At 48.4% G+C, this 8,707-nt stretch overlaps 1 long non-coding RNA gene across 1 annotated transcript; it reads right to left on the bottom strand.

Moving 5' to 3' along the window:
• Positions 1-6,733: 6,733 nt before the first annotated feature.
• On the bottom strand, positions 6,734-8,289 carry LOC136010880 (uncharacterized). Its single transcript, XR_010611041.1, has 2 exons — positions 8,195-8,289; positions 6,734-7,328 (listed from the first exon to the last, which is right to left on the bottom strand). It is a non-coding gene; the product is annotated as an uncharacterized LOC136010880 (long non-coding RNA).
• Between the last annotated feature and the right edge of the window lie 418 nt (positions 8,290-8,707).

Raw genomic sequence — 8,707 nt, 5'->3', positions numbered from 1 at the left:
ACTGGAGCTGAGCCTTTCAGCAAGATGCTGCCTGTAGATGAATTTCTGCCAGTTATGTACAACAAGCACCCTGTGTAAGTAGTAAGTCTTTGTTGCTTATGTTGACGTGAGCTAGATCTTGCTAATGTCCTTAAGCCAGACCATGTCGGTGTGTCTCCCTTCTGTAGCCTGGTTGGTGGGGAACGGGGCTGCTCGGGCTTTTTGGCTCTCTAGAGAAGAGCTCCTGACACAGGTCAAAGGAGGTGACAGACCTGCTGCAGAGGGGTTATTGTCCACAGGCCCTGAACTGAGTAAGGACCGGTCCTGAGACACTTGGCTGTCTCTGGTAACGAAGGTGTTGGGTGTACATGTTGTGTGTGGTTGTAAGACGGGAGGCTCTGGCTGTAGAGAGTCAGAACTCTCTACTAGAACGCCACCCAGCAACTACCGGCACTCCCTGGGATCCGTTTGCTTGGTGGCTTGGCTTGTGTCTCTCAGTTATAAGCAGTGGCACTGGTGAACGTTCACTCTGTTACTGGGGTGATTTTTCTCTCCTCTTTAGAGCAAAGTACATGGAGTACTATGAGTCCAGAGACTTGAAAGCCTTTTCAGCAGAACTCCGTCTTGTTTAGCCTACGCGCTCCACCGGGCAGCCAGGCTACCTCAGTGACACGGAGACCTCTACAATCTGGGACAATGAGACTGTGTCAACGGTCTAGGACAGAACACACTCGTGGAAAGCCCGTCAGCAGGGCAAGATCCACAGCGATGCCCGGAGCAAGGATGCTCTGCCTTCCCAGTCACCTCTCAACGCGCCACCCTCCAGGGATGAGCAATGACTGCCCGCTTCCCCTGGGACTCTGTTGACAGCTGAACCTGCCTCACACTTTAGCTTTTCACCCTTGAAAGTTGTAGAGCAGCTCTTCACGTGGCCTCCTTCCCACTGCTTTGAATGGCAAAGCACAGAGGTTGGACCTGCCGAGTAACCGAGGTGCTTAGGACTGGGTGGGAGATGAAGGAGGAGAAAGAACAAGTGTTCCGGAGTGGCAGAAAAAAGGCAGAGATGTGAACAAAAGCCCTCACAAGCTTTTGTGAAAATCCCCAGCCTTGAATGATGTCTTTCTATAGTTCTTCATGCGCAACACTGTATTTATAAAGATTAATATATAGAGGTGTACAAGTGTTAATACCTTTCTGGGTAGCTGTAACTGGGCTGCTGTGTAACTAGAACTTCTTGTAGGTTTGCAGGCTTTTATAGCCCTGTTCACTGAGAGAAACTGCGGGCAAGCACTTGGGTTATTTGGTTTTGGTTTTGCAACTGATCCCTGTCAGAATCAAGATGGTTTCCAGAAACGCTGCGTGCTCTGGAGCAGCGCTCCTCTGTAGCCTCTGCTCCCTCATCGCATCTCAAAGAAAACTGTTGCTAGCTTCCCCTCCGCAGACTTCAAAACCTGCTGGATCCCATGGAAACAGGCCTCCCAGCCCAGAACTGATGCCTTGGCGTGTCTGAAATCTTGGAAGCTGGATGGGAAAGTAGAAGGTTTACCTCTGCACTGCCTGAAGGGAGCACAGGTGGAGCTAGTCTGTGTCATGTCCTGCTTCCTTCCCCATCTCCATTTCTTTCTTCAGGAAAACAAAGCCTGGAAAACAACCTACTTGCAGGCCTGTTTAATTAGGCCACAAAGCCAAGCGCAGGACTTGTAGGAACTCAAAATCTAAGCAGTTTGTTTACGAACTGCTTGCACTTTCCTTATAAAAACAAAACAACCTGCAGAAGTGTTTGCGTTGTCAACCGTACTGTTCTCAACAGCCGTGATAGAATTGTGCACTGCAGCTCTATTAGGCACAGACCTCAAGCTGCAGGCTGCTGTTGCAGCGGCTGGGTTGGTTGGGTTGGCTGGTTTTTGGTGGTGCTGGTGGTGGTGTTTGGGTTTTTTATGTTTTTAATAATTAGTGATGGGTGTTGTGCTTTCTGCTAAAGAAGACGTGTTATTACCTGTCAGCCAGTCTGATGATACATAGAACCTGGTGCAAGAGGAGCAGCTGTGTGTATTCTTCATTGGGTGGGAGTAGCCCTGGCAGGGAAGGCCAGCTCAAGAGTTTTGCATCTGTGTCACTCTGCCATGGAGTCACTGGCTGTATAAATGCGCCTGCTCCACAGCTACCACCTGGAAGCCACGTTCCTTCTGCTGCCCAGGCTGGAGCAGGTGCCCATGCGCCATGGTGAGTATGAATCATAGAATAGTTAGGGTTGGAAAGGACCTTAAGGTCATCCAGTTCCAGCCCCCCTGCCATGGGCAGGGACACTTCACACTAAACCTTGTTACCCAAGGCTCTGTCCAACGTGGCCTTGAACACCGCCGGGGATGGAGCATTCACAGCTTCCTTGGGCAGCCCATTCCAGTGCCTCACCGCCCTTACAGTAAAGAACTTCTTCCTTATATCCAATCTAAACTGCCCCAGTTTAAGTTTTAACCCGTTACCCCTTGTCCTATCGCTACAGTCCCTAGTGAAGAGTCCCTCTCCAGCATCCTTGCGGGGAGCAGGTCTGCTGCGGGCCACCACACGCAGCCTGGGTCATTCCTTTCTGACAAGCCCTCTTGCTTCCTCCTCCGATGTGGTTTTGCGAGTGGCAAGTCTGACCTGCTTGAAGCACGATGGCCATCCCAGAGATGTTGGTGAGAAGCTCGGTGTAGCCTTCAGAAGCAGGACTTCTGTGAACTGGTAAGCATCCAGCATGCTGTCAGGTGTCAACGTGGATATGAGCGTGATGTTACTAAGTTGGTCATCGCATCACGCTTCCCTTGGGACTGGGGCCTGGGGCCTGACAGTTTCCATTTTGCAGTGTAGCTGTTTCCCCAAGCCTTTAGTAATGCTGTTTGAAGGCTGGCAGCTGCTGGAGCCGCGGTGAGAAGGGTGCATGAGAGGAGCAGGGCCTCAGCTTGGCACAGCACATGGTAACGCGCATGTGCATCTGAGTCTGTCAGAAGAGGAGGGATGAGCCAGCATGGGTGGGTGAGCTCCTCTGGCCTGGAGTAATTTCTCCGATGCAGTCCTGTGGCTGCCTCTCCATGTTAAGGCTCCTTGCTGTGTTCGTATGCATTGCTCATATACGTATCTCTTCCACCCTCATGTGCTTTTTCTTCTGTAATAGACTCAGCTCTGTGTCTGGCAGAGAGGCCTCTCCCTTATCCCAGCCATGGGAGCTGATTTGCCTGCGACAGCCTGAGCTCTGGTTTTAGCAGCCCTTCCTCTTGTGACCTTTCGTGAAGCCGTTGAAGCAGTTTCTCCATGAACATCTTGGCTGAAAACCCCCTGGTGCTTCTCACAGTACTCCCTGCTTTGTGCTGGGGGCTGGAGAGGGAAGGGACTTGACACCGTAGGGGGGTGAGTGTGCCATCGCCACTCCCAGAGCTGCTCACCCTGCCCGGGTGCCTGCGGGCTGGGGATGTGGTCTGTGGCACAGGCTGACAGCTGCCCTTTGGTCTCTTCCCCGGGGAGGTGGGTTGCACCGCTGTACTGGCCATGCAGGAAATGAGTAAAAGGAAAACACAGAAAGGGCTTTTTTAAGCTTAGTGAAGCTTGTGGGGGATTGGCTTGTTGAAAAAGACCACGTAGACATGCTGCAGCTGGCGGAACAAGAATGTGGTGAACACCACCATCAGCAGGTCTAGGGCCAAGATGAGGACAGAACAATGTATCATCGCCAAGGACACAACATCCCTGGTAAGTCCAGGGGAAACCCGCGGTGAGCAAAGAATGTCCAAGATACACACAGAACAAAGAACTCTAACACTTTAACCAATTACATTGTATCTAGCAAAATATGTATAACCTGATTATAAACCATATAAATATGTGTTAGGACTTGCAATAAATGAAGCTTGCTGTTAACTCATATTGAGTCGTCCAAGTCTTCCTTTCACGACAGAAGCTCATTCAAAGAAGAAAAGGTAAAAAAGGTCTCTGCATCACTTGCACAGCCTTCTGTACTGGTGCCACCGGGCTACGCGGGCCTTAGAGCACATCCTGCAGATGTGCTGGTGGCAGGCGCCCAAGGCTGGATGCGACTGGCACCCACCAACAGGTAAAGCCGCTCTTTGGACACAAGCGCCCCGTCACCTCGCGTGGGCTGGAGCTGCCCGATGCCCTGTGTGCTGTATGATGTCATGGACTCCGTGGAGGTACAGAATGGTTTAGTTAAAAAAGTCGCTTGATTATATACTTGAAGCTTACAAGGGTGTTATGAGAAATAAACGATAAAAACCCGCCGCACAAATATTCCTCTACAGGTTATTCAATCCCCAGTTTTCACAACCGTTTCCTCGTTATTGTTTCTGGCTGATATGTGCTTTAGGTGTAGCCATCTATGTTATTGCTTAAGCAATCATCGCTCTTCCAGACTGTGTTTCTTTTCACGACTACATAGCGGTTAAGCACAAGATATCTTCTGCTCCCAGAACTTCCTGTTTGAAACAGTCTGTGAGGAACAAACATTGTTTTTCTCCTTGGTCCGCTTATGCCAGCGCTTTCTGGTTAGCCTCGCGTGTGCAGCTGCATTGTGTTCTTCAGATGGTCCTCAACAGCCCTGCTCTCAGGAAATGATGCTATCACGGAGCTGGCTTGGATGCCCGGGGAGGCTGAGTTTCGTTAACTTTGATTTCCTGAAGCAGAGCAGTAGCAGTTTATTAAAAGCATCTGGGCAACAGCATTGGGCTGGGTTGGTTGGTTCGGGGTTTCTTTGTGAGCGGGGTTTTTTTCTAATAGTTGACTCTGGGAGTGAGTGGTACAAGGGGCCTGATGGCGGTCTCAGGGGAGCAAGGACACAGCTAAAGAGTACCTGAATTAAATGAATATGTCAGTTTCAGAGCAGATATGGCCTCCATCTAGCTGCTGTTTTCTCTACCTATATGCATCCCTGTGTGCACATATAGACAGAGTTTTCCTATGCAAGACCCGGCGGATGGCCAGTGGTTCCACCTGCTGTTTTTCCCTGTCTGTGTTTTTAGGTCCTTGGCTGGTGCTGCCCAGGCTTTGCCCTGCTGCTCGGAATTAATTGTGTTTTGGAAAAGTAGGAGCCAGCTAAAACGCTTCTGTATTTGTCCATTATTTTTCCACTTTCCGGGCTTGGGGTTTTGGGGGGTTTGCTTTTTTGGTTGTTTCTTGTTTCTAAGTCACATAATGGGCTTCGGAACTGAGGGCAAGGAGGAGCTCAGGCTTGAGCCAGCCTCCGGGCTCTGGTGGAGAAGCTGTTTGCTGTCCGCAGGGCAGGGACTGCGCCGTCCTGGGCTATGGTGCAGCACAGGCACTGGAGGGGTGTCCCCTCTGAGCCTCCTGCAGGTTTAGCACCCGCAGCCCAAATGTGAAGGCGCCTTGTGCTGTGTGTAGTCATGCACCTGCTCAGACCCCTTGAAAATGAGTTTCCGTCGGCAGAACTTAACAAGGGGAAAGTAAGAATTTGCCAGGCCGCTTCATGACGCACAGAGGGCTCCTTTTCCTCCTTCCCCCCTCCTCTTGGTATGGGGTTTTTGCTCTGCTGTGGAACATGAGAGCTGAAACCCAGGAGCCCACAGGTGATGGGAATGAACACCCAGCAAGTGCCTACCCCAGTGAGTCTGGTGACAGGGCAGTGGAAGCTAGCAACAGGTTTCACAGAGTCTAAGGAGCAAGCCAGCTGACAAAGCAGCTTGTTCCCAAAAAAGGTTATGGTGACAGGCCCCAGAAATGATTATCTGCAGTAAGAGTGCTTGTAATCTGATAACGCTGTCTTTGCCCTTGTTTAGAAAAGGACAAGTGGCGGTGTACTCTCAAGATGGCAATATGGAATTCCTAGATCACAGAGAGATTGTATTTATCCTGAAGGAAATTGAGCAAGGTTGCGTTGGTTTGTTTTGTATCCCTAGGAAAAAAGCAACAGGCAGCTTAAATTCAGTGTAATCATCCCTCTTGGCTTTGCTGTTGTAACATGAAAGGCAGTTGACAGTCGTCATGAAAGTCCTGGCAAAGGCAACTGCCATAGTTCAGGGGCTCGGTGTGACTTTGGCAGTTTTAGGAGTCTCCCCTAGTGCTGAAGTGACTTGTGACTCGCAGGTCACCTGTGTGAGAGGTCTGAGGGGAAGAGGGATTGTGCTGAGAGGTAGAATAAGCAGCTGTGCTATGTAAACTCCAACCCTTAGTATTGTGTGCAGGGGAGGGGAAAAAACCCCAACAAAGTAATGGCTGTGAGGCCAGGAGGGGAAAATGCCATCATGGGGTCAATGGGGAAAAGATGCAACCACTCAAAACCATTTTATATTTATTAACTTGCAGCATGCAACTGGACTACACTGAGCTCACGATAAGCTGCTGTGACTCGATGGGTAACGCAGGTGACACTGGTTTACTTGGACAACCGCTTCTAGCCCCACTGTTGTTAAAACACAGAAGCCACCCTCATAAAAAACTGTAGGAATTTGAAGAAGATGCACGCCAGTAATGCTGGTGGTGTTACAACCAGTCCATACCTTGTTACTGGGTGTGATGCTGAAAACGAAAGCAATGCTGAAGGAAGGTCGTAGCTGAGGGGTTACACCTACAGGGCATGCAGCTGAAATGTGGCATTTCAAGTTCTCGAGGGAGCAGGGAAGATGAGCTGTGGGAGCTGGAAGAAGTTCCAACAGAGCGACGGAGGTGGCGTGAGGTGTTAAACAAAACCCCCCAACCTGGCATGCTGTAAGAAAGTCTAGGGTACGAACACAGACTAACTGGAGGCAAATACCAGTGGAAAAACGTTTAATACTCATGAATAAAGATGGCAGGAAAGCAATTAAAAACATCTTTTTCATATGTAATGTAATGGAAAGTGTCAATTATGGGATCACACTATCTTTACCCTCTCAAAAATCCCCTGAGTTGGTATTCTTGAACTATTTGGACTAGGAGCTACATGTTGTAAATAGAAGTGGTAAATCTTACAGGAGTGTAAACATATACTAACATATACTGTACTACTAATATAAATAAACTATACTAATTAATGTGTAAAACCACGTGTACCCTCTTATAGAATCGTAACAAACATTACTAATACTAATGTAAATCGAAGACTTTTCAATCACGGCTCCTTATCATGTATGTCTTGCCTAATGCTTTGAAAAAGACAATCTCTTTAACTATCCTGTCCTATCCTATCCTATCCTATCCTATCCTATCCTATCCTATCCTACCCTATCCTATCCTATCCTATCCTAACCTATCATGTTCTGTCCTGTCCTATCCTATCCTATCCTATCTATGGTACTTTTCAAGAGCAAAATTGGTCGAGGAGGGCTTTTTCGTCGAGATGGTCAAGGCTGGTCCTCAACACAGCTCTGCAGGAAAAGGGGAAAGAAGGAAATCAAGCTTCAGTTTCCATAACAAGACAATTAGCCATTTGATTAAAGAGCTCTCCAAACTTCACATTTACAGACAAAATTTTCTGTTCCCCTTCTGCCCCGTTCCGTTTTGCTTTGCTTACGGATACATTGCACGCATGCTTTTCTGGCCCTGCTACGGTATGCTTACACAGCAGAAATCTCTGCGGACTGTGAAGATTTCATTCTCTTGAGTTTTGATTCTAGGCTCTTTTTCAATAGTCCTTTGGAAAAGAGGTTTTTTATTCCCTCCCCTACAAGTCTGTAACACTCTGGGGTCCTTTAAGCCAAGCGCTCCCCAGAGGACTCTGGCCTTAATAATTATGCCCCACTGCCTCTTAGTGACGATACTGGGAATACTTCCCACTCTACCTGGGGCCTCCTCTACCTCTGAGCAGAGTTCTGCCACCTACCTCTGTATTTGCATCTAAGCAGTTCAAAGCCGGAGAAATGTGTCCCTCCCACCCACTGAGTTACAATCAGATGGCATGTCTTAAGCTTGACTCTTTCACTACGTGCATACATAGTTTCCAGAAACACTGAATGAACATTCAATTGAAACGCTGTTCCTACAACCAATCCTAGGAATCACATTTTCAGTAGCATTATGTATGTTAGAGATCACAATTAAAATGTCCAAAACTAACTCCATCGCTTAGATTTAAACCAGGAGGAAAATCTGCACAAAGCAACCTTCTCAAGTGAGAATCCCAAAACAAAGTCTGGCATTTCTGAACATTGTGCATAAACACAACACTCTTAACTTCAGTTGTCCGCAGTTCATGAGCAGCCTTCCAAAATGCCACTGTGCCGGCATGACTTACCCCCAGTGATGCTGTTCCTTTCCTAGGAGGCTCCTCACCCTGCGCTCCTTCCAAGGTGGTGTCGGAAAGAGCGCCGTCTTCACCCTCGTCCAGAACTGAGCTCTGCAGGAAAAGGGCAAAGGAGGAAATCAAACTTCAGTTTCCATAACAAGACAATTAGCCATTTGATTAAAGAGCTCTCCAAACTTCCCATTTACAGACAAAATTTTCTGTTCCCCTTCTGCCCCGTTCCGTTTTGCTTTGCTTACGGATACATTGCACGCATGCTTTTCTGGCCCTGCTACGGTATGCTTACACAGCAGAAATCTCTGCGGACTGTGAAGATTTCATTCTCTTGAGTTTTGATTCTAGGCTCTTTTTCAATAGTCCTTTGGAAAAGAGGTTTTTTATTCCCTCCCCTACAAGTCTGTAACACTCTGGGGCCCTTTAAGCCAAGCGCTCCCCAGAGGACTCTGGCCTTAATAATTATGCCCCACTGCCTATTAGTGACGATACTGGGAATTCTTCCCACTC

Source organism: Lathamus discolor, chromosome 3 (genome assembly GCF_037157495.1).
Source record: "Lathamus discolor isolate bLatDis1 chromosome 3, bLatDis1.hap1, whole genome shotgun sequence".
In the NCBI taxonomy this organism is placed as follows: domain Eukaryota; kingdom Metazoa; phylum Chordata; class Aves; order Psittaciformes; family Psittacidae; genus Lathamus; species Lathamus discolor.
The sequence above is the reverse complement of the archived record's forward strand: the minus strand, read 5'-3'. Positions and strand labels throughout refer to the sequence as shown.